We start from the raw sequence: 27,314 nt of genomic DNA, 5'->3' as shown, positions 1-27,314 counted from the left end.
CAACCAAGGAACGTTCCAGGTCCTTTCCAATACGTCTTCCAAAAGACTTCTTCAACACCACCCCCTGAATATTTTGGACATTTATCCTTCTCACTTATAATTTGTCACTTAGATGATACACAAGTTTGCTCTTGGCCCTCTGTCTTAAACACAACTATTTTCTGGTATATGGTGTTGTGTTAGAAACAGAGGAACATTTTCTGAGCATATCATCTTTTATAATTACAATTCCCTAAATCCTCATAATTCTAGGGTCTAAAGATATAAATACAATACTCAGATGAGTCCTATGATGCAGTGGTAGCTAATTCAAATATTTCAGGAGTCATTATTTCCTTTTTATTAAATTTTAATACAGAAAAGTCTATTTACTCATAGTTATATTGACCTAATCACATAATCAATATTCTCCTTTAGAATGATTAATTACAGATTTAAAACAAACATATAATATGATTCAGATAAAAAAAAAAGATAAAGCAATAGTACCCAAAGATTTTAAGTCTACAGAACTAATGAGAAGGCTGAAAAAATAAAGTAAATGGCCATATTTGAATCCCTTATGGTATCTTTCAAACTATATCGGTACCCTTCTAAATGAAAATCTCATTTTAATTAGTTCCCAACAATCCAATCTAATCACTTTCAAATAAAAAACTCAGCTGTTTAGAATGCAGACTGTATCATTGCTGTGGCTATATGTACTTGACCTCATGTCTGCTAACAGAGAGACTCAATTATTTGCTGTTTTGAATGGCTATTTCATTTCACCTCCACCTTTCTTTAAGTGTTGAAAGGCCCAATTTCTTTACTGCCTTAACCTTAGGTTTGGAGAATGCATGCAGAATTTCTTAACTGCCAACTAATAAACCATCTCGATCCAGAAAGCTAATTTTCAGGACCATAGCTCTTAGACATCTTATGCTAGAGTCAGCTGAAGTAACATATTGACCTGGTATCACATCATCTTCAAAGATAGGCCCTTCATTTTGAACGGCAGGCTGGCCCTAAGCTGTTCCACTGATATGGGCCAAGAGACACACTAGCCCGGCAACTGGGTTGCATTGTCAGAGTCATGGTAAAACTGGATTTGTTTGAAATGTTACCAACCACAAAAAATGCCTTCAGTAAAAACTGTCATCGTTGTTAGTTGTTGTCAAATTGGCTCCAACTCATGGTGACTCTACGTATAACAGAATGAAATGTTGCCCAGTCCCATGCCATCTTCATAATTTCTGGCATGTCTGAGTCCACTGTTGTGGCTGTTGTGCCAATCTATTTCATTAAGGATTTCGCTCGTTTTTGCTGACCTCGTAGGTTACCAAACATGCTGTCCTTTTCCTGAGATTGGTCTTTCCCGATAATATATCCAAAGAAAGCAAGCCAAAGTCTCACCATCCTCACTCCTAAAGAGCATTCTGGTTGTATCTCTTCTAAGGCCAATTCGTCAGTTCTTCCAGCAGTCCATGGTGTACAGGTAGTCTCCAGCTTACAATGTGGTTCTGTTCTGATGACTCTGTCATAAGTTGGTTCTGACATAAGTTAGATACCTCATTTTTGTTTTGCTTTGTTTTCAGTATCAGCCTTTTATTATCAGTATCTTTTTAAATACCATTTTTGTCTTTGGGCTTGGAAAGATTACATATAAACTTACAGATATATTCTAATATATACATACATAAAAAATATACAAATCATAAAAATTTACTCCAATGATGACATTAGCATTTTGTCAGTTGCAGTAATAACTCCTCTTGTAGAAGGCTCTGGATCATCTGGATTATTCCTGGGAATGAGATGGTTTTTCTAGTCAGTAAATTAGTGAATGTTGTCTGTATGGTCCTTTTCTTTTTTTCTTCAGTTACTTCACGGTAACATCTCACTGCTTCCCAAATTTGCTTACTGACTTTAGCAAAGCAATCAGCATTTGGGTTCATGTTTTCAAGTAACTGAAGCCCCCGATGTAGTTTAGAAAACTAAATCTATACGGCAGCATTTTGAACAGTAAATCGTAAATTGAACATCTGTGAGTGAACGTTTAAGAATGATAACATCAGCAAATTACATGCTGCAACAATACATACAGTACATATTGTTAATGATAAGATGTCCAAAAAGAGAAAAGGACAGTCGTAAGTGGGGTTCATCATAACTTGAATGGAAGTCAGGGATTACCTGTATTCAATATTCTATTCTTCACCAATACCACAGTTCAAATGTATACATTCTTCTTCTGTCTTCCTTTTTCATTGTCCAGCTTTTATGGGCATATGAAATGATTGAAAAGGTCATGGCTTGGGTCTGGTGCACCTTAGTCAGCAAAGTAATGTGTTTACTTTTTAAAACTGTAAGGGCTTTCGCAGCATATCTGCCTAATGCAATATGTTGTTTAATTTCTTAACTGCTACTTCCATTGACATTCACTGTTGGTCTAAGTCAACAAAATTGTTGACAACTTTAATTTTTTATCCATTTATCATGTTGTTTATCAGTCCAGCTATGACGATTTTTGTTTTCTTCAGTTTCAGGCATAGTCCATACTGAAGGTTGTAGTCTTTGACCTTCATCAGTAATTGATTCCAGCTGTCTTCATTTTCAACAAGTAAAATGTATTCTGGCTACATAATAACTGATGCCAGTGAAGGCCTACTATGTAACATCTTAGAAGCTCCCATTTGGTATATATTTGCTATTTATTTATATATAATTTGCTTCCTATTTTCTTATCTACTTATATATTATTCTTGTCTCCACAAGTTATGACCATAATATGAGTGAAGGCAGTGTGACCTGTCTTAATCCTCTCATTATATCCAATCCCGAGTCAGGTACTTGCATTTAAAAAAAAAAAAGTAATAAGTATTTGATAATGACAATTAGATCATAAGAAATATACCAAGATATTGCTACTAGGTTAATAAATGAATTTGTATCTTCATGAAATAATGACTAGTATCAGTCATAAAAATGGCAACTAAAAAAAAGACTTACAAAATTCAAAACCCAATTCTTTCCAAGAGGATTTACATAGACATAAACATAAACATAAACCTGTAGTCTGCATATCTTAGTCTGCGTGTCAGTGGTCCTGAAACTTTAAAGCCCAGGGTTGGGCCCTGGGAACCCTGAATTTGTATTTGAAGAAGCACCTGGGTGATTTTGATGCAGGTGGTCTTATCTCATTCTTTGATAAACACAACTGGGAACCTTCACATGAAAATTCCATGAAATTCAGCATCTTGGGTCCCCACATGCTCACTGAAAATATAAGCCATAAAGGAAGGCCATAAAAGATTTTCAAAATGAACATGGCAAGTAATACTGACATCAGCATTGCAAAAAAAAAAAAAAGATGAGGTTTCTTAAAATGCGTACAAAATTCTAAACTAATGGAAAGACAAAATTTCCTACTAGGAGAAAAAATTCTAATAATTCTGTATTTCATATCAACCTGGAACTGGATATACAACTAGTATTGAACAGCATTTCTAGGAGAAAAAACAAGGCATTCCATTTTCAAGGATTTTTTAGAATCTAAAAATCTCACTCAGAATAGGAAGAATGATGAAGAAGCTATGATGTAACAGAAAGACTGGATCTTGGATACAGAAAAATTTATTTCTTATGATCATTAATTCATTCAACAAATATTTGCTGAATGACAGCCAGGTACCAGGCATTGTGATGGGCACTAATTTACAAAACAGACCTTCTTACAATCTGCACTGGACACGGTAGTTTTAGGGTTCGGGCCCAAATGCTAGCTGTATCACCTTGAGCAGTCACCTCTCTTAGCACCTACTTTTTCAGGAGTAAAAAGGGATGATGACAACTGGTACTGCTGACCCCGAAGTGTTGCTGTAGAGATCAAATGAGCTACTGAACATAAGTTAGTGAACATCTGCCTTGCATAGAATTAGACTCATTATATGTTATAATGGAGAGCCTCATGGGTCCAATTCCTACTTTAAGTAGGAAAGAAGCTATAATCTCTGGAACTAAGATCACAAAAGGAACTTCTGGCTGCAAAGATCACTGTATAACAATCTGTGAGGTTTGTGATGTGGTCCATTACATTCAAATAGCTGTTCTGCCGCTAAGCAGGAAGCCTGGCTCTACTGCCAAATAAATGCCAAGTGATTTTTCTCCCTCCCTCCTTCTCTTTCTTCTTAGAATCTTCCTCATAAGAGTTTTCTAATAACTGAAGAAGTTACAGACAGGTTAAGCCATTTTTAGCTCAGTAGTTTGTTAATTTTTTTTTTTCATTAGTTTATGAGCTGTTAAATTTGTAGCTGAGTGTATTCTTACTGGGCAATTTAATTGCTACAGTGCGATGCAAAAGTTTAATCAACCAATTTTGTGTGGAAAGTGAAGGGAATCTAATTGTTTTGTCATGTATTTTAATTAATCATTCTTCACTTAAAAACTAGGTGTCAAAATGAAAATAATACTATTTGATGAAAACTGCCCAGGTAATATAGCACATATTTTATAGAGTATCCCTGAAAACAATCACAAATGGATAAGCCCAAGACCTAGATACATTCAAGAACAGGCCGTTAGAAAGTTGACAAATGACAGACATTAGTCCACTTTTTAGTTTCATAATAAATGTGATGTTTTAATATTTTCTTTTTAGGATAATGGACTGTAATATATTTTCTAGGCTTTTATTCTGAGTACTTTAAAAACTATGACTTAATTCAAATAATCTTTAAAAAGAATGAAATTATAGTTATCTGTATTTTACAATACGAAAAGTATGACATAGACAATGGAATAATTTCCAAAAAGCACAAATCAGATTATTAGAATCAGACCAGGACTATGTGTGTGAGACTCTCCAGCTATTATTCAGAATACCACCCTATAATTTTTTACGGTAAATATTATTAGTTGCAAATGAGTTTCATTAACAAAAAATCAATACGAAGAAATCTATCAATTTCACCAAAGAGAAACTGAACAGATTATTGATAATGACAGAATAAAATTATTTTCATTCTTTCTAAAAGGCTCTATTTCCACAATAAATTTTGATATGAGTGATAAACAGATCAAACTATTAAATGTTACTTAACTGGGAGAATCCAACTTGAAATTATAATCCACATTAAACATGTATTTTCATGTGAGAAAGAAAAAAATACATTTAATTTTACTACCAAATTAAATAATTTGAATATCATTAATGATTGATACAAAGTCCCCAGAATCCCTCAGGTAATTTTCTGACTCTTTGATCTCATATACTTTGATAAATCTAAGGTGTATAGCAAAAACACAAAGCCCTGTTTAAAAAAAAATCCAAAATTTTGCTAAATCCCAAACACCTTGTTTTAAAATTCATGATTTAGAAAGTAATTAGTTATATGTAAATATAATTTTTAAATGGTAACTCCTAAGAGAATTTTATATTAATTAATGGACAGGTCTCTAGTGGTAATTAAGGAGGCTTGGGGTTAATCTATAACATTTTCAGGTCAACACTTGGCATTACTGTCAGAGATAATTGGAGTTAGAGCAAATGTCTGATCCAATAAGGTGTTCTTTCCCTTCATTTGATTTACATTCAACTTTTCTAGAATATATGTACAATATAAATATCCACATGAACCCACATAGTATGTGTTAATTCTCTTTAAGGAAGAATTACCATGTTGTTTGGTTATCACTACAAATTGATCCAAAGATTTTCATAGAACTTTTGTTTTCTTACTATTTATTTTTTCCAAAAATTACAACTGATCTCATCATCCAGAAATAATAGCTACTAACATTTTAGTATTCATCTTTCTAACTCATGGTTGTGTGCTGTCAAGTTGATTTGACTCATAGTAACTACACATACATTTAAACAATGTAATTATATGACGGTTTGTAACTCTACTTTTTTTAAAAAAAATTAAGAGTCTATTATAACAAATTTTTCTGATTCTTAACTCCCAACAGAATGAGAACTTCCAGGTAGGACTAACACAAATTAAAAGTGAAGGATTTGTGATTATCTGATTAATTCTATCAATACTGATGGTCAATGAGATACTAACCCAAATTATGGCTTTGAAAGAACTGAGTTATTGGGTTTGGCAGCAGTCATGCTGTTAAAATTACGCAGGCAATTAACAATTCTTGCCTACAGTTAGGTCTATATTTGGCAAATTAAACCAATTGGTCATGCTTTCTACAGCATTTAGGAAAATCTTGCTAAACTTTCTAGTAATAGTGGGCCTGACTACACTCCAGAGGCATGACAAAATGTTTAAAATAATACTTCACTGTTGTCTTAAGTGGCTACCACTAACTTTTCATTTAAATATAAAAAGAAACTTATTTCTAATATATACATATATATTTATTTATTATTTTATTTTTTTAAGTGGGAGGTATAAGAACTCTTTTTTAAGATTTTGAGAAGTCTGAAAAACATATCATTAGAACACTGATTCAATTACATTTCCAGGACTGAGTTTTGTGTATAAGAGGAAAAATACGTGTTCTTTCAATCCGCTTACACAGAAACTTTTTCTAAGTCTTTCACCTTCTTGCAATGGAAATGGAACCTCTTTACCTGCATCCGGTACTCTTCCATTCTGCCCATTGTCTTCCTTATTTCTCCTCCATGGAGAGAGGCACTATACAAAAACAACACCTGCCGCTTTCTCAGTTTGGAGAGTTGGGACAACTGTAATCAATGTCTGGGATAATATACACCTTCTCCTAACCTTTGTTCTCTCATATCTGGGAAAAATGAATGGAGACCTAAATGTAAAGGTATTAGTTTAAAAAAAAAAAAACTGATGATAGGATATTTAAAGTGAAACCTACACCATAAGATCTTTTTCAAAGACTTTTTTTAAGGTTCCACTCAGTGAGGATTAGTCACGTGTTAACTGTGTACCTTTATGAATAAATGCATCTGATTTCAAGTTCTCTTAGAAAACCTGAGACAACACAATGATTTGCCCTGTGCAGTTCTCATGTTTTCAGAAGTAACACAGACACATTTGAGCTCCTGGCCTCCAAAAGTTAGACGCTGCTGCGTCATTGAGGCAAAGGTATAAAACTGAATCAGGTCAAATATGTAAGTACACACCTCCATGAAGAAGCCATTGAATCTGAACCTCCTATTTAGGGCAACTTTTTGACCCTGGCTACATCACTAGTTACTCAAAGTCAAGTAGTTTTAGTTGAGTCCTTACTGCATAAATGCTCATATTAGGGGGAAAAAGATATACAGAACATCAAAATTTGCACCTCTGTTGGTGGTCTCAGCAGAGAATCCCGGGTCTGAATAGGCATGAAGACCTAGCTACTCTCTGATCCCTAGAGGTGGTCCTACTAGGTCAGAAATGAAGCAAATTGGCTGAGTACCATGAAGGTGCTAACACAACGGGGTCCATGAACTACCTAAAAAGACTCCACTGTGACTGTGCATTTTGTGAGAACTAATGTATATTTGAAAAGACATGAGCAATATACACCAACCATACATTTTTTTTCTTATAACTTGTTTTTCTTAATTATCAGAAATTAAATAATCCAGTGTCACCTTCATCAAATGGATAACAGTCTTTTTAGACAGGATCTTTGCAGTTCAAGTATCTCATGGAAATGGAGGCTTGTAGATTTCTTTATGTCATAAGTGTAATTTTTCTCATTTAATTGGAAAAACCATATGATTGAACCATTAACTATGATCCCTTAATCCCCCAAAATAGAAAGTCAGAGAGTAAAGACCGTAAGTATAACACCTTAGCCACCCCCTCAATTTGGGCCTCTTTAAAACTGTGCTGATCACCATTAAACATTATGTATACATAAGTTTGATTCTATTTACTGTTATGCGATTATCAATAAATAATTCCCCCTTGAAATGCAAACATCTGATGAAATCCATGTAAGTAATTTCTATAAACAAATATAAATAAGTGGGTGGATTCTGGCATTAAACAGAAGCTATTGGCAGTTATTCTATGTGGGGTTAGAGAGTGGTCCTAAGAATAAGTACTGAGAGGAAGTAGAGTAAGCAAATTATTTCACCTCAGACTTCAAGGAAACCTAATAGCTTAATTTTCAAGGTAATACATATACAAATAAAACACAAGATTTGTCCTCTTTTCTAAAAATAATACTCAGTACAGTCGTCTGTTAATTTCACAGATTAATGAACACTGCCTGTCTGCAGTAACTACGGAAAAATTGGAATCTTCTCAACTTTGATTTCAGAAATTGTGGCTTTCATACATTTCTTCCCTTCACTTTGTCATTTGGAATTTAGTTTCTGGAATCTAGAAATGCAACACCAGCACCAAGAGTCACAAAAGAAATGTTTTTAAGAACTGTCATAATCTCTCTTAGTTCCTACATGTATACTTAAATATTTATTGGATTCTATCTGGTTTTTCTAAAACTGTACAAGGGAATAGAGGTAAAATTCAAAATATTTAACAAGTGCTATAAAAAAAAAAAAAAAAATTTTTTTTTTTTTTTTTTATAACACAAGCACTGACCAACCAGAAGCGAGCTCCCTGTAAATCACTGTCCAGTATACTAAGGGATACCGGCTGAACATCAGACCTTCTAAGAACGCTGTATCTACAGACATTCTAGTAGTATCAAGGCCCGAATATGGGGATAAGAGCTACTCTTCTCTTGGTATTTATTCAGTTTATAATATTTTAACATTTAACTCTGAAGGTTTTCTTTTTCCCAGTTCTTAATTAACCCCTCAAAAAACACGTATGAGCTCCAGATGCCACATTTATGCTCATAACCTTATCCGCTCCCCCCCCCACAAAAAAGATACAAACTAGACCAAGCAGATCTCTTCCATAGGAATTCATACGTTTCAATTTTAGAAAAGGAGCCCTGGCGATGCAGTGGTTAAGCTCTAGGCTGCTAACCAGAAGGTTAGTGGTTCAATCCCATCAGCCGCTCTGAGGGAGAAAGATGTGGCAGTTTGTTTCTGTAAAGATTACGGCCTTGGAAACCTTACGGGACACACTCAAATTGTTGACACCTGGCTCAAAATTATGCCTTGCAACATTTGTGACTCCATCTATCCACTCAGAATTCATTTCATTAACTATCCATTTCATTTAAAATATACAGATCTAAAAAGAAAAAAAAAATAGAGCCGCTCTTAGAGTTGTAAGATAAACCAAGTTCTAGAACACTGTTACACTGACCTCTGCCCCTGTCCAGTGGTGCCCCTCTGCCCCTCAGCTCTCTTGTTTGGAAACCAATTTGATCAGCTAATCTCTGAGATACAATTTTAACCCAGTATAAGCTTAGGAGAGATTCCTCCAGGTATATTTACATTTTAATAAGAGGCTTTTAAGACTGATAATCCTTCAACGTATGAAGCAATCTATCTCTACCATGTCAAAACGACACGTTGTGGGGAAAATAATCTTGGTTATGGGGCTTCCTAGGTCTCTTGCAAATCCCGTCATGGAGACTGTCATCTACTATCCCCGATGTGAAGTCTCCCTGGTAACAAAACTTTTAAAAGGTAAAATAAGACGCAACATGCTGTAGAGGTGAGAGGACAAGCTTCAGGGATGGGAAACTCAGTTTTCATTCTTGGTCAAACTACACAGCCCCTCTGGGCCTCAGGCGGCTTATTTAAAAAGAGCAATCTTCAACACGCCCTCCAGTGCCATGACTAAGGTGGGTTGAAATATATCTTCGCAGTTGGTAAGAAACAAACAATAACATTAACCCCTTCATGAAAACACTCTAAGACTTACTATAATGGTCCACATATTTTATCTTTTGAACTCTTTTCCTTTTGAGCACCTATTTTCCAAAGGGGAGATAAAGAGCTGTATAATGCTATGATTAGTACCTCCAGTTAACTCTCATTGAAATAGTCAAGCATTCTCACTCCAAATGACAATAGCAGAGTAAGAAAAATACACCTGTGGGTAGGGAGAGTGAGAACCTAAAACTATCATACATGTTTCTTTCTTAATATTATTCTAGCACTCTTGTATTTACCAAGAGTATATAGGCAGGTAACAAGTTATAATTCAAGAAAGAGACAGGTTGAACAAATTACCTAACTGAATTAAATAATCTGTAATAGTTATAAAGATGTCAAGGAAAAAAATAATTGAATTTTCACACATAAAAAAAGAGTTCTTGTAATTTTTAAACTCTTGACAGAGGAAAGGATAAGCAAAGTTGACAGGTACTCACAATATACTATATTCCGCTCAGAAAGCCAGTTTTTGAAAACACAATGACAACTCTATTTGAACTGGTACACTTATCCCTTTAGAACTACATGCAAAATTTAAAACTGTCTTTCCCATTTGCGTCTCTCCATCAACCACTGTGAAGGTTCTTTGGACTCTAATATCTGGGGATAGCACTTCTTAAACTTTGTTCCATGAACATTATTTTCAGAGAATGCTAGTTTTCCGAGATGTTAATAGCAGAACCTGAAGTCAAGGATTCTATGTGGAAATAAGCTTTGGAAATACTGAGTTAAAGGAAAGGAAAGGAGATAAGTTTCTTTACTACAAGATTTCTGAGCCTTTAATATGCTAATATAAGTGTAAACAGCCAACATATGGGCATAGTGTACAAACAGGGTTGGATTCAGGGATGTGAGGGCCCTAAACCCTGATAATCTCTGGTGCCCCTCCTGCTCCTTCCTCACACATTTGAATGGGATATATATATATATATATGCCAAAACCCACTGCCGTCAAGTCGATTGCGACTCCTAGGGACCCTAGAGGACAGAGTAGAACTGCCCCGTAGAGTTTCCAAGGAGCACCTGGTGGATTCGAACTTCCGACCTTTTGGTTAGCAGCCTTAGCACTTAAACACTATGCCACCAGTGTTTCCATGGTGGCACAGTGGTTAAAGTGTTTGGCTGATAACTGAAAGGTCAGGAGTTCAAATCTACCAGCCACTCCCTGGGAGAAAGATGTGGCAGTCTGATTCCATAAAAGATTTACAGCCTTGGAAATCCTATATGGTAGTTCTACCCTGTCCTATAGGGTTACTACCAGTTGGAATCGACTCGATGGCAGTGGGTTTGTCTTTTTTTTGGTTTATATATATATATATGTGTATATGTATGTGTATATATATATGTGTGTGTGTATGTATATATGTATGTATATGTGTGTGTGTGTATATAAGTATGTGTGTATATATATATGGAAACCCTGGTGGCGTAGTGGTTAAGAGCTATGGCTGCTAACCGAAAGGTCCGCAGTTCAAATCCACCAGGCGCTCCTTAGAAACTCTATGGGGCAGTTCTACTCTGTTCTATAGGGTTGCTATGAGTTGGAATCGACTCAACGGCAATGGGTATATGTGTATATATATACATACATACATATATATATATATATATATGTTGTTGTTAGGTGTCATCGAGTTAGTTCTAATTCATACCAACTGTCATGGATTGAATTGTGTCCCCCCAAAATATGTGTCAACTTGGCTAAGTCATCATTCCCAGTATTGTATGACTGTCTACCATTTTGTTATCTGATGTGATTTCCATGTGTTGTAAATCCTATCACTATGATGTTCACCAGAGATTAGCAGCAGTTATGAGATTTACAAGATTAGATAGTGTCTTAAGCCAGTCTCTTTTGAGATATAAAAGAGAGGAGCCAGCAGAGACACATGGGGGCCTCATACCACCAAGAAAGCAACACCTGGAGCAGAGCTTGTCCTTTGGACCCAAGGTTCCTGTGCAGAGAAGCTACTAGATTCAGGAGGATTGATGACAAGGACCTTCCCACAGAGCCAACAGAGAGAGAAAGCCTCCCCCTGGAGCTGGCACACTGAATTTGGACTTGTAGCCTACTAGACTGTGAGGGAATAAATTTTCTTTGTTAAAGCCATCCACTTGTGGTATTTCTGTTTATAGCAGCACTAGATAACTAAGGCAGCAACCATATGTAAACAGAACGAAACACTGCCCAGTCCTGCGCCATCCTCACAATCATTGTCATACTTGAGTCTATTGTTGCAGCCACTGTGTCAATTCATCTCATTGAGGGTCTTCCTCTTTTTCGCTGACCCTTTACTTTACCAAGCATGACATCTTTCTCTAGGGACTGGCCCCTCCTGATAACATGTCCAAAATATGTAAGACAAAGTCTCACGATCCTTGCTTCTAAGGAGGATTCTGGTTATACTTCTTCCAAGACAGATTTGTTAATTCCTTTGGCAGTCCATGGTATATTCAATATTCTTTGTCAACACCATAATTCAAAGGCACCAATTCTTCAGTCTTCTTTTTCATTGTCCAGCTTTCACACGCATATGAGGCGACTGGAAACACCATAGCTTCGGTCAGGCAGACCTTAGTCCTCAAAGTGACATCTTTACTTTTTAACACTTTAAAGAGGTCTTTTGCAGCAGATTTTCCCAGTGCAATGTATCATTTGATTTCTTTACTGCTGCTTTCATGGGTGTTGACTGTGGACCAAGTAAAATGAAATCCTTGACAACTTCAATCTTTTCTCCGTTTATCATGATGTTGCTCACTGGTCCAGTAGTAAGGATTTTGGATTTTTGTTTTCTTTATATTGAGGTGTAATCCATAATGAAGGCTGTGGTCTTTGATCTTCATCAGTAACTGCTTCAAGTCCTCTTCACCTTCAGCAAGCAAGGCTGTGTCATCTGCATATCGCAGGTTGTTAATGAGTCTTTCTCCAATTCTGATGCCCCATTCTTCTTCATAAAGTCCAGCTTCTGGGATTTTTTGCTCAGCATATAGACTGAATAAGTATGGTGAAAGGATATAACCCCGACACATACCTTTCCTGACTTTAAACCACACAGTATTCCCTTGTTCTTTTCTAATGATTCCCTCTTGGTCTATGCACAGGTTGTCTGCATGAACACTATTAAGTGTTCTTGAATTCCCATTCTTCACAATGTTCGTAATGTTATCCATAATTTGTTATGATCCACACAGTCAAGTGCCTTTGCATAGACAATAAAACACACGTAAACATATTTCTGGTATTCTCTGCTTTCAAGCAGGAGCCATCCGAAATCAGCAATGATATCCCTGGCTCCACATCCTCTTCTGAATCTGGCTTGAATTTCTGGCAATTCCTTATCGATGTACTGCTGCAACTGCTTTTAAATGATCTTCAGCAAAATTTTACTTGCATGCAATATTAATGACCTCATTTGATAATTTCCACATTCTGTTGGACCACCTTTCTTTGGAATAGGCATAGATATGGATCTCTTCTATAAAGTCACTGTGAGTCAGAATCAACTCGATAGCAATGGGTTTTGGTTTTTCAGTCAGTTGGTCAGGTAGCTGTCTTCACTTAGCATATAGATTGAATTTGTACGGTGAAAGGATACAACCCTGACGTATACTTGTCTTGACTTTAAACCACGTAGTATACCCTTGTTCTGCTCAGACGACTGCCTCTTGGTATGCCTCTATGACTACACAGCCACATGGATAAAGAATTTTAATAATATAAACTATGACAATATCCTTACTGCTTTGCAACTATAAATAAATTTATAATTTCCTCCCATAATCATGAAAACATTACAAAGCATTTATTAGGTATCTTTGTGAACTTCTTTAAGAATACTCTCAAATGCATGGCCATTTCATCCACAAATAATCCTAGCCAAAAACTCAAATATAAATATTCTGATACAGTAGTTTGATAAGAAGCCTAACTAAGCCCATATTTAAGACTACAAAAAATATATTTTTATACCTACATTTATCATCCTGCTGTACTCAGAGCTAGCACCATTCATCTAAACACCAAATATCAATCGTACTAGTCATATTCTAATTAGACTACAAGCACCAAGAGAGCAGGACCTTTGTCATATTCTTATGAGGAATCTGGAAAAGTGGAAAGATGATAGGCAGTAGGGTTAGATGGTTTTGATTTTTACCTCTGAAAGGCTCATTTTCCTTGTCACTTTCCAAATCCAAACATTTACTGTGTTGTGGCTGGACTACTGGAGAAACTTCCTAAGTTCCCTAATAGCAGTGACAATCTGCTCTTAGCTGCCTTACCACCAGGGCTGGCTTTCTAAAATACAAGCCTGGGGACATCAGCTCCTACTTAAAAACCTTTGCTGGTTCTCCAGCTGTGTGATATACAGGAAATCAATCTTCCTGTTAGACTTGACCCTACTATCTTAAGCTATACACTCTTAACAATGGCAAATTCTGAAGTGCTGCTGGACAAGAATAACCTCGTATTCATATGTGGCACATTTTATCAACAGCACATTTTATTGCTCTTCCTTGTTCCTCTCTTAGAGAAGAAAATTTTCTAATTTCATGCAACAAGATGAAAATGTGTGTTTCATAATTAAAAGTAAATTTCATGAGTTACACTGGATTAGCACAAATCCTATGAACTGTTTACATAGTACTGGTATTTCAAACCACATCATTTAAGATGATCAATGCAAAGTCTACAGAAGATTAATAAATGATTGTGCTCTGTACATATAAGAAAATGTAATGGTCTTGGCAAAACTTCTCGGAGGTTGAAAAAGGCCCAGGCCACTTCTATTTTGAGCCTCCTAGAATATTAATAAATGAAGAAGGATCAGAACAAGGTTACATATACTGTGGCTTGTTCTAAATGTTTATATTTAACAAATTAACACATTCAACATTAAAAAACGCAATGTAATAGAATTGTACTACTCACAAGATAATTAAGATTCATTACTATCATAATGAATATTTCACAATTTACTTAAAGGTTGTGTGGTCCAGTAAGCAACAAAGCTTAAAGTTTTTTAGTCACCATTTTTTTTTAACCTTTTTTTGTCGATTTTTCAACCTTGTCAGTGTACATGTTACTATATAATAACATCAAAAGGCCTCATCTTAGGCCTGTTCTCAATGGGAAGATAGGTCCACAGGGCTTTCTGGCCTTCTCTTTGAAGGTCCTGGCTCTTACTCCAGACACAGAACAACTGACTAATCTAATTTTTGAAAGACATTACAAACATACCAAACCTATTGCCATTGAATCGATTCTGACTCATAGCAACCCTATAGGACAGAGTAGAACTGCCTCTTAGACTTTCCAAGTAGTGGCTGGTGGATTTGAACTGCTGACTTTTTCGTTAGCAGCTGTAGCTCTTAATCACTACACCACGAGGGCTACTACTAGACTCTGCTGATTGCATAGGAAATACAGTAAAACCTGAGAAAGCTGGAGCCTGTGTAAGGCAGAAACTACTAATAGTGGTAGAAAAGTAGTGATTGCACACTGCCACACATGGAAAAGTTGGAGACCCACGAAAACAAGGCAGTGCCTTGGAGTTCAGACTCTCACAGGTTTCACTGTAGATGGTTCTAACAATACAAGGGCATCCTATTATCTAAGAATCCAAACACATGTAAATACCTTCTATAGGCTTCCACTATAAAAAACCAAACCCAGTGCCCTGGAGTGGATTCCAACTCAAAGCGACCTTCCCTAATTACCCCTCCAGGCTTACTTTCTCCACCTCACCTATGTATTCAATGCTCAATTTAGACCATGCTGTCAAACAAGAGGGCAACCAACAACAACATTCTTTCCTTTGATGGTAGGATGCCTTAGTGGTAGAATTCTCACCTTCCATGCAGAAGATTGGGTTTGATTCCTGACCAATGTACCTTATGCGCAGCCACCACCCATTGTTGGTGGAAGCCTGCATGTTGCTGTCATGCTGAACAAGTTTCCGTGGTGCTTCCAGACTATGATGGACTAGGAAGAAAGGTGTGATGATCAATTTTTGAAAATCAGCCAATAAAAACTCTCTGGATTACAACAGTGGCATCCAAAACTAATCAGGAGATGGCAAGGGACCAGGAAGCATTTCACTCCATTGTGCATGGGATTACCACGAGTCTGGGGCTCACTCCACAGCAGCTAACAACAATCCTTCTCTTTGATTTTGCTAATGGTGTTCCTTCCACCTGGAACACGTTCCCATTTCTGCCACTAAAATCATATCCATTGGCCAAGTCTTTACTTTTATGAAACTGTCCCCGTTCCCAATATTTTTTCCTTTTCTTTTTTTAAACCTTGGCTATATTGCATATACTTGTCATTACATAATTATAATATATGCTAAAATCCCATGTGCATTTCTTTTATTTTCCCAGGAGGCTTTGTCCATTGAGGACAAGGAAAATCTTGCATTCGTCTCTGTATTCCCTGTGACTACTAGCTTGTTTAATGTATTACCCATGGCAAACATTTGATAAATATTTATTATTTGGAAATTACAATAGCCACAGATTTTGGCAACATGCTTACTGAAGGAAATATTTTCTGTGGTTTCAGTAACTTAAACACCCAACCATGTATTTAACAGCTGAGTTATTAAATAACATGCATAATAGTTATAGATTTGTTACTAATTTCAATCATACCAGGCATAAAGCATGCAGTTCATAAATATTAAACAAAGAAAGTATAATGATAATGCATCAATAATGCCATCAGCCCTCAAAAAGTAAGATAAATCTTAATCATAATCTAGGTTTATTTTCTGAACAGAATTTAAGCCATATTTGAAATTCAAATAAAGACGTGTTACTTTTTTTTTTTAACTTAACTGAGTTCCTAAATGTCTTGGCAAGAGCTTCATAATATACAACTGATCCATTATGATGCTTAATCAGATTGCTCAGGCATTTGTTCATATGGAAAGTTCATCCAAATATATCAAAACTCTAAGCCAATATCAATATAGCTATGATTAAGAATATATTCAGAAATAATGCCATAATTAATGCTTATTCAAATTACCAACTTCTTGGCAAATAAATTAATATTGTCCTTTTAGGCCACTTGTATTCATTCCCTGGAGTTAAAATACCTTGGCTAAAATACAGCTACAAATCACTTGGGGAGGGAAAAGATCACTTATTTAGTGAGAATTCACTAAATCGAAGTTGATACATAATGTAAAAGATAATATACCCACTCCTCATTTATGGACATGGTTAGGTTCCAAAGACTAGGTTGCTATGCAAAAATTGACATTAGGTGAAAATGGAGGATGACTGGATCAGATCACAAAATGGAGGATGACTACATCATTATGTTGTTGTCATTTTTGTGTGCCATTGAGTCGATTCTGACACATAGCAACCATATAAGGACAGGGTGGAACTATCCCACTGGGTTTCCAAGGAGCAGCTGGTGGATTTGAACTGCCAACCTTTTGGCTGGCAGCCTGAGCTCTTAACTATTTTGTCACTAGGGCTCCAAAAACCAAACCCATTGCCATCCAGTCAATTCTGACTCATAGCGACCCTATAGGACAGAGTAGAATTGCCCGGCAGGGTTTCCAAAGAGCTGACCTTTTGATTAGGAGCCATAGCTCTTAACCACTGCACCGCCAGGGCTCCAATATCATTATACAATTGCCAGATTACATCATTACACAACTGCCAAATTACATCTTTACATAACTACCAAATCACTGAGAATCACAGCCCAGCCAAGCTGACACATAAAAACCTTAACCATCACAGCCAGCATTATTCTTACCTCACACCTCAGCATTCATTACTGCCAGACATTCATTGTTAATGCACAAAATAATCGGTAGTAGACTTTTTACTATTGTCGTAAATGCAAAATTTTGGATAACGAGATAGTCCATAAGTGAGCAGTAGGTGCAACCTACTTATACTTACTGAGTTCACAATCTGACCTCGTTATAAAAGCAAGAAGGTATACTTTCTTTTAACTGCACAGGGAAACTAATTCAGAAAAAAAGTAACATCAGTGGTATATCCAAAGAAATTTATTATATCAAAGAAATTAAAGAAAAATTCCAGTTTTCTCTAAGACTTTGAATCCTTTAGTCTATGCCAGCTCTTTACACCTTACAGTAATAGACAGACAATATGCCATTTTAATGACTGAAATGAAAATGAAAGAGGAAACATAATCACAGCACCCTGCCACCCATTCAGCACATGAGTTAATTGCAATTGTGGCTCCTATACCTATCAATCTAGTGAGACTGAACTCTTAAAAGTTATACTGGTCTCCCAATAAGTAACTCAGGTGGGCTTATTTTCTTGCCCTTGTTTCTCTAGAGATTTTATCCTGGTGACTACTCCTCTCCTTTTTGAAGATTTTATCATTTGGTGTCTGATCACTTTAACTAATATTCTCTGCCTACATCAATGAAGATTCTTTGTGTAGTTGGAATTGTTTTTCCAGCTCCTTTTTGCTATTCCCCAGTAAAAATAGGTTCTCCTTGAAACTGACCCTGTTCTTTCTTTGCCTTGGCACTCTCATGCTTTCAATTAAAATATCCAATAAATGACACCAAGATATAAAATCCTTTCCTTCAAAGTTTTAAAGCTTTTCTAAATTCTGGTCAACAGTTTCATTTGCTTGTGAACATAGCCACCTAGATGTTGCATTGACACCTCAAACTCAAGCTGTCAAAAACCAAATACATCTCTCCCTCTTCTGCCCTACTTCCACAAACCCAAAACAAACCAAGCAAGTCACAAAACAAAAACAGCTCCTCTTGACTTTCTTATTTGTCTTAATAAAGATATTCTCCTTCTTGAGAAACACGCTTGACACTTCAGGGTCAGATTTGACTTTTTCCAGTCCCTCTATGACCATTTCAGGGGAGTCCACCTCCCCAGTGTCTCTCATGTCTGTCCTATCTTTACCCTTCTCACTGCTAACACTTTCCCCAGCTTCTACTGATTTCTGTGTCCTTCCTTAAATGAATCACAAGCTCAGTGTGTGTGTTTCCTTCCTATCTGTAATTTACCTGCAATAGTAAGGAAACGGAATTCTACAGGTTTGGTCATTTTCAGCGTATCCTTTTGTGTTGTAATACACACAGGATGCATAAGAGAATAGTAGCAAAAGCACAGGTGTTAGTGTCAGGTAGAACTGGAGTTAAATCCCAGCTTTACCATTTTACTAGGAGTGTAACTTTGGGCAAGTTATAAAAAAAAAAAAACTAAGCTTCAGTTTATTCTACTGCAAAATTAGGATCAAATAACAACACAGACACATGTACATTACTACTGTGGTAACTGCTGTAACAGGTCAAAATACCTGACCTAATTTGAATTGCAGCCAAGATCTGAAGGATGAAAAGGGTTAACCAGGGATCAGCAAAGAGCGTTCTAGACAAGGTTGTGCAGTAATAACTCATTGTGGTTTTAATTTGCATTCCCTAATGACTAACGAAGGAGCCCTTGTGATGCAGTGGTTAAGAGCTTGGCTGCTAAGCAAAAGGTTGACTGATCCAACCCACTGAGCAGCTCTGCAGGAGAAAAATCTGGCAATCTGCTTCCTTAAAGATTACAGCCTAAGAAAGCCTATAGGGCTGTTTTACTCTGTCACATGTGGCCATTATGAATTGAAAATCCACTCAAAGGCACCTGTCTTAGTTAACTAGTGCTGCTATAACAGAAATACCACAAGCAGATGACTTTAACAAAGAGAAATTTATTCTCTCACAGTCGAGTAGGATAGAAGTCCGAATTCAGGGCATCAGCTTCAGGAGAAGGCTTTCTCTCTCTGTTGGCTCTGGAGGAAGGTCCTTGTCATCAATCTTCCCCTGGTCCAGGAACTTCCCAGCGCAGGGACCCCTGGTACAAAGGATGCACTATTCTCCTGGCTCTTGTTTCTTGGTGGTATGAAGCCCCTACATCTGTCTGCTAGCTCCTGTTTTTTATATCTCAAAAGAGCTTGGCTTCTAAAATGTAACCTAATCTTGTAGATTGAGTCCTGACTCATTAACATAACTGTTTCTAATCCTGCTTCACTAATAGCATAGAGGTAGGACCCATAACACATAAGAAAATCACACCAGATGACAAAAAGGTAGGCAATCACACAATATCGGGACTCATGGCCTACCCAAGTTGACACATATTTTGGGGGGACATAATTCAATCCATGACAGCACCTAACAACGACAATGACTAATCATATTCAACAACTTCTCCTGTACTTATATGCCATCTATTTATCTTCCTTAGTGATTTTTTGTTCATGTTTTGCTCATTTTCTAACTGGATTGTTTATTGAGTTTTGAGAATTCTTTATAAAATCTAGATATAAATCCTTTGTCAAATGTGTGATTTGCAATTGTTTTATCCCAGTCTGTAGCTTGTCTTACTAGTGATTATAAATAATAATCAATATGAATAAGCATGGAATTAAGTGGAAGCCTCAGAGATTGAAATACTCTTTTAATACTGGACCCTGGCTAATAAAACTATAGTTTCTGACATACTCCAGAAATGGAAAATGGAGGCTGTGTTTTACTTTAACCTGTTTTCCCCTCCCACATCTGTCCGTTGTTTACGTGGACTCTTCTGCACATGATACACGATCATTTTAATGGATAGTCAGGACAGACGACTGTACATCTCCTTGCCAAAACTGGACTTTTCTCAGAATAATGGCTAGATGAATCCCAGATCACTAAGTTTTGCCCTATTCCAGTATGACCTGATGGGAGCCTCTCTTCCCATCTGCCAACCCAAAAATCTTCAGTTATTCCCAGTCTACAAAAAAAAGTATGGATTCTCCAATCTACTACTTCAAGGTTTCCACTTTGACCCAAGTGGCCTTTCTATTCTTACCTCTTCTGCCTAAAATTTCTACCAGTCTTTATACCCTACAATTTGTCTTCCAAAAGCTTATGTTGCCCTGTTCTCTTAATTTGGGCTATTAGAATAAAAACTATACAGAATGCTATATCTCTAGGCACATGATTCTCTTCATATGAAATAGAATGTCTCCTCCATATGTACCTTTTCTAGAAATTATGAATTAATCCTTGTAAAGGAGTAAATATTTTATCTAAGTAAATCAAAATTAGCTTACCTGGAAATGTGTACTCTGCTCTTTCACATATCATACATTTAAATTATTTCTCATGAAATTTATTTTTAATTCAAAGATGGCATCACTGATATCCCCTTGGCTGGATAGACTGAAAAGCTGGGTTCATCTGACATGTTGACTAGAATGCTTAAGTGGGGCCACTTCAAGATGGCCGTCTCTTCTTACATGGTAGCTCAGGGATTCCAAAAGATAGGAAGTGGAAGCTGATAGTTCCTTAAGGTCTGGGCTAGGAAACTGGCACAGTGCCCCTTGCACTGTAGTCTACTGGTCAAAGCGGTCATAGAGTTTACTTACATTCAAGGGGAAAGGATATAGGCTACATCTCTCAGTGGGAAGAATGTTAAAGGATTTACTGCAATTTTCAATCTACCACAGGATTTGGTGGTAGATTAAGAGAGAAATTTTCTGGGCTCCTGAAATATCAGAAAATGTCTTCTATCTGCCTTTAGAAAAAGGAGGGCAGATATAATTTTAAGTTGAAAAAAGAGATTTTCCCTCACAACTCTGAAAATCATGCTCTGTCTTCTAGCATCCTGTGCTGTGCCTGAGAAATCGGATATAAATATGGACCATGTTCTTTTGGAAGACAATTTTTTCTTCTCTTTAAAGTCTTTATGACCTCATCCTTATCCTTGGTGTTCTAAAATTTAAACACAATGTACCTAGGTGTGAATTATTGCATGAGAGCAATCAAATGACCAATATCTTTCTTCAGGTCTGGGTTACTGTTTTGTTTTGCTAGTCTCTTATATTTTTATTTTCGATATTTTCTTTTTCTGAGATTCCTATTTGCCAAATACTATATCTCCTTTATTGGCATCTATGTCTTTTAGCTTTGTTTTTTATATTTTTTTCTATTTCTCTTCTTGCCCTATCTTCTGCAAGATTTTCTCAACATTGTTTTCTAACTTTATTAATTTAGTATCAGCAACCATTTTTTTTTTAATCTCTAAGAGTTACTATTCAGCTTTCTGATGGCTCCTTTTTTATACTACCCCTAATTCTTATTTTACAGATACAGTATGCTCTCAAATCTCTCCGAATGTATTATATGACTAAGAAAATAATGTACTTATGCTCCCTGAATTGTTAATCTTTCCCCTGGAATCAGCGTTCTTTTTCGTTTATTTGATCTTTCACTTTCATGCTATTGGGTCTCCTCATAGGCCTACTCATTGGTTGTCCATTCATAGTTAAGAAAGAAAGACAGAGTTGCTCATGAAGGTTTCTTCTGCAGTTGGGTAAGAAGATATTTTCCCTAAGTCTTTCCTTGAGTGATAATATTGACTGGGATATTTGTGTGGAGTAGGGCACCAAAGACAAAAGACAATGAGTGAAACTTGTCAACTTGCAGGTTAAGGTACAACAGCAGGAAGCCATTTGCCAGGTTTAAGTCCAACTCCTTAAACTGACAGAGTAGGAGGAGCTTTATTACCTTTATTCTGGAACATTAATAGCTATATTAAAAAGCCTTAGCTTTCCCAAGAAAATCCATTCCATTTCTTTCCAGAAGAACCATCTTTTTTTTTTTTTTTTTAATCAAACATCTACCAAATGACTCTGCTCTGGGAACAGAAATTGGGGAGAGGAATAGAGGTACCCTCAATAAATCCCTGTTTATAACTGTACTTCTTACAACACCCCTGCTGACCTTGTTGACTCTGAGGCCAGAATTTCTCCTCTCTGTTATAGGTTTGTCCCTTTTCAAATTTTCTCACGGTGGATGGAAGGCAGGCTGAAGATCCTTAATAATTTATATTTAGACTCAACTTAGCCATGGCAGCAATCCTTGCCTTTTACAGGTACAAATTACAAGGAATCATAAGATGACAACATGATGTAACAGAAACTACAATTAAGGTGACAATATATTTGGATGAGGGGGGTTCCTTGTATAAAAACCCTTTATTAAACACCATTTACAACTTATTTGCTATTATGTGCATTCAAAAACAGATGGATGATTCCCCTGGTGGTAGGCTGAAAATGTATTTTCTTGTTTGTTTTACAAATGTACTAAAAAGATAATAAAAGAGCTAGAAAAGCCAAAGTTTGTAGCAAGAACCCTGAACCAGAACTGCTTATAGACGTTTTATATAGACAATTATATTGACTGGCCAGTTCCCTCACATGTCACAAGTTTATAGTACTCATGGACACAGGACTATCAAAAAATGCAAATAAATATCTGCCTGTAGATCACCGTGTAAGGACTGCAGTGTCACAGAGAATTCTCAAGGATATCATTTTTAAATTTCTAACACAGATGCCAAAACACCTGTCAGTTGTTACTTCACAAAACGTTATTTTGCTCCTATAAAATAAAATAATGTTTAATTATTTTCAAAGATCTTTTGAAGCCAGCCTCCTATGATAGCCCCATTGTAATTAAAAACCACTGAAGCTTAACTTCAACTTACATCTTTTTCATACTTTATAGTATTATATTCAATCATGTATGAATATATGATAAAATATAAACTCATAAATACAGTGTATCCTTAAATAATGTTTTAAAGGTTAGTTTCAAAGATATCAAAGAAAACTTGAGAGACACGTTAAGACCTTCTGCTTTTATATCAAAATGGAGATCTTGTTCCATCATAGCTAAGTATTTGAATCACTATTGTTATGAAATTTGGAAGGTAATAAATACCTTACATAAATCAATTAAAGAAACATTTATTGGAGTCTCACAATTACTGATCCGTCAACATCTTTTATTACCAAAATGTGATTAAAATGATATTTAAGTATCTGGCAAAGTTCAAATATAAACAGTTAACAGAGTGCATTAGCGGTACACTAAGGTCAAATTACTATTCCCAGCTTATAACTCAGGCTGTTTCCTCACCAAAAGTTTTCAGCCAGATACCACCCCCAAAATCAGTTACCAAGAAAAACAGACATACAATCCATTGCATTATTTGTGGGACAGAAGTAAACAATTGTGGTTGTTGTGCTATCTAGTTGATTCCTACTCATACTGACCCTATTTGACAAAATAGAACTATCCCATACGGTTTCCTAGGCTGTAGTCTCTACAGAAGCAGATCGACAGGTCTTTTCTTCCTCAGAACTGCTGGTGGGTTGGAACTGTAGGTTAACAGCTGAGTATTTAACCATTGTGCCATGAATGCTCCTTAGTAAAGTTAGAGGTAGAGAGCTTACAAGAGATAAAGGCGGCAAACTGTATCATGCCCAAATTCCTCCAACATGTAAATCTAAATATTTGGTCAAGGAACTGTGCGAACTAAAACCGAACTTTAGTGTCCACTGGTACATAAAACATCAAGAATATTATTATACCTATGGCCTTTTCTCTTTTATTTGACATAATTGATCTTCTTGATATTATGAGAATCAAGTACAGGGAGCACGAATGAAGAGACCTGTGAGATATCACAGGACTGAAAATAAGTTGAATAAAATCAGCACAGAGGAGAGATGAGGTGCAGCAGAAGCCATCCTAAAGTAACAGAAAACTTCTCAGGCCCCAAAAGGGAGGAGCAAGACTGGTTGTTACCCAGTCAAAGGTATAAACACCCCAGGAGAAGGAATGTGTTAACTGATGGAGACGGTCAGAAAAAAGAGGAAGGAGAAAATTCAGTGAACAACCAAATTTGCCCAAGTTTATCTGGCAAAGTGCTCAGGGAAAGAGATGATTAATTTTGGGGATGTAAGCCACCTTTCAGGAAAGATGCGTGTCTGCTTTAAGGCAGAGGTGCTTCCTCAGACTTCTCCATGGCCTAGATGAGTGATTTTCAATCCTATATCTTGAGTTCTTAAAGCCCCTTCAGATGCTGCAGTGGGAGTATGGGTGGGGGGAGTGGGGTGCAGATTCTTAGCAGTTCTGCTCCCATCTGTTATACACTTGACCAAGGAGTCCACGTCTTAAAGCAAAAAGAAAAAAGGAAAAAAAACTACTGGCTTAGTTGAAATGTGTTTCTATTATACCGATTGTAGGTTCGCCAATTAATGTTCCAGACCTTATTTCAGTTCCCATGCACACTGACTGAAAATTATCATTGAGAGCAGGATATTAGAAAGGATTTAGGTTATTAGAAAGGAAGGTCCCTTTTGGAAATAACATACTTGGTTTCTGTTTTGTTTTGTTTGCATCAGCTTTCATGAGTATGGTGAAGGTGAGCCAGTGTACAGGAGACCAAACACCTTGGGACATCCAAGATGCGCATCCCAGGACTATGGTAATGCGGCCATGCAGATAATGACTCTCCGTGTGTTCTCTGAGGATTCAGACCATTCGCTTGGTGACACAGACATTACCACTAGAGCCCTTAAGCCTTTTAGGATGAAGATTTTTTGCCTACCATATCATTATTGTTACTATTGTTATTATTCTTAGTTTATGTTAACACTTTATCATACACAGAATCAGAAAAACCTCAGTTTAGTCTGGCTTTAAATCTTTTATAATTTTTTTTTTTTTTTTTTTGCCTAACTTTTCTTAACTGTAAGTAGAGAGATCATACTAATCCATATCTTCTCCATCTTAGAGATTCAGTGATGCAATTGTCAAATAATAGACTCTCTGAAATAGTACATAAACTGTAAAACTATTGTCCACTTGCTTACACATTCACTCACACACTTACTTTCCATCTCAGAATATTCCTGTTAGATAAAGCCAGGACTCAAACCAAAATCTTTCAACCTTATGAAATGCAAAGTAGTACGCAAATAAAAATTGTTTATTGCCATTAATGTGTCAGCATTTTTAGTTTTTGTTTTGTTTTTTGTTTTTGTATAGAGTTGGGTATGAGTTGTCAAAATAAAAGCAAATTTGGTAAAATAAGAAAAAAGATGTTTGAGTGACTTAATATCATTAACTCCAAATTCAGTGCTGTTTCCCTTTGAATTTCCCTTTGAATGTACCTCTTGTTTTATGATCTGAAATTTCTCTTAACATAAATTTTCAGAAAAAGCATATTTATTTAACAACTTGAGAGCTAACACTTGTATCTGGTATGTATTGAGACATTTTAGAGAGAATCATTGCCAAAGCTCATGGATTCCCTGAATGAAAAGGACAGAGGGAAAGGTGGGAATGGTGGATCACAAACAGCTCAGTGGAGACTGTGAGTTCTGAAGACAGACTGGCTAGGTTTGAATGCATGGTTCCACCACGTATTATATCACTGTAAATCACCTAAACTTGCTAATCCTCAGTCTCTACCTCTAAGCGAGAACATAATAATATCCCAACTTTCTAGAGCTGTCATGAGGCTTAAATAATTCTCAAAAAAGCACTTAGCTCATTGCCTGTCACTGGGTAAAGACTTGACAAATATCAGTTAATATGATTGTTGTTAAGACCCCAAGTCTTCTACCTTTTTGAAAAGGGGGTTCTTAGATCTTCTGAGAAACAAATCATTATCCCCAGAATAAAATCAATACCACGGCCTGTAAAATCTGACCAGAGTTGAATAAAAGCAACCTCAGCTACCCACTCCTTTTGAGGTGTGCAAAGTTGTATAGATTCTGCATGAAAGATGCATTTTTAGTTGTGTACTCAGTGACCCACCATATTTGTACATGGCTATACCTTTTCTTATTCCTCAGGGTATGACATGGGGGCAGGTTATTTCTTTACCTTCTAAAAATGCATTCATTAATAAAACAACTGGACCTTTGGGAATACAAATAAAAGCTGGATTTTCAAATCTCAGGGTAGATGTGCAAAGGGAGACAAAAATATTCTCATTTATCCCATGTAGCTATCACATAAATGTAGCTAACTCTAATTCAAACTGTCCCATGGTGTGTAAGATTCAATATATGGTGTAGCTACCAAGTCATGAACAACTTGGGAGTCCACTTAAGGACAGTTAGTCTTATTATCAGAAGGGCTGGACTATGTGAATTTAATATTTCCAAATTCAAAGAAACTGCACCCATTTGCGTAAGTTTATGATCATTACTTTATCGCATCACTCTGTTGCTGTCCAACTTGGTGGTTTCATTTAGAATCCCTCCTGCCTCATTCTAGGTCTGCAAATGTTCACACCAGAATATCTAGATGATACACACCCAGTCAGAATTGTTTCACCATCATGCTCTCTCTCCTTCAGGCTAAAAGAGAACAAAACCAGATAACATGTTCCTTGTTAGCAATAATACTCCTTCTAAGGTTACTTAAAGCAGTTCTTGGAAATAAATAAGGAGCTTGTTTTGACCTATATGTAAAGCTAAGGTCCAGTCACACAGAGAGAGCAAACACATGTGTATGCAGCCAAAATACAGTTTTTGGAAACGACTTAAATCCAGCACGCACATCACTAATCTATGTAACAACCACCAGTATCTGCTGATCAAACGCAATCAGAGTCCTGAATTTGCAGCTGCCTTTTTTTTTTCAATTCAGCAGCTAATTAGTGTCCATGGTTTATC

General features: G+C 36.4%; 1 protein-coding gene and 1 long non-coding RNA gene across 17 annotated transcripts in view; both read right to left on the bottom strand.

Moving 5' to 3' along the window:
- Window positions 1-27,314, bottom strand: part of IMMP2L (inner mitochondrial membrane peptidase subunit 2) — a 1,024,913-nt gene that overhangs the window by 307,535 nt on the left and 690,064 nt on the right. The gene's annotated exons all lie outside the window — the stretch shown is intronic.
- On the bottom strand, window positions 166-27,314 carry LOC135232225 (uncharacterized). The gene is made up of 2 exons (XR_010322653.1): window positions 15,621-27,314; window positions 166-14,568 (listed from the first exon to the last, which is right to left on the bottom strand). It is a non-coding gene; the product is annotated as an uncharacterized LOC135232225 (long non-coding RNA).

Source organism: Loxodonta africana, chromosome 8 (genome assembly GCF_030014295.1).
Source record: "Loxodonta africana isolate mLoxAfr1 chromosome 8, mLoxAfr1.hap2, whole genome shotgun sequence".
NCBI classification, from domain to species: Eukaryota; Metazoa; Chordata; class Mammalia; order Proboscidea; family Elephantidae; genus Loxodonta; species Loxodonta africana.
This window is presented reverse-complemented; position numbering and strand designations above follow the sequence as displayed.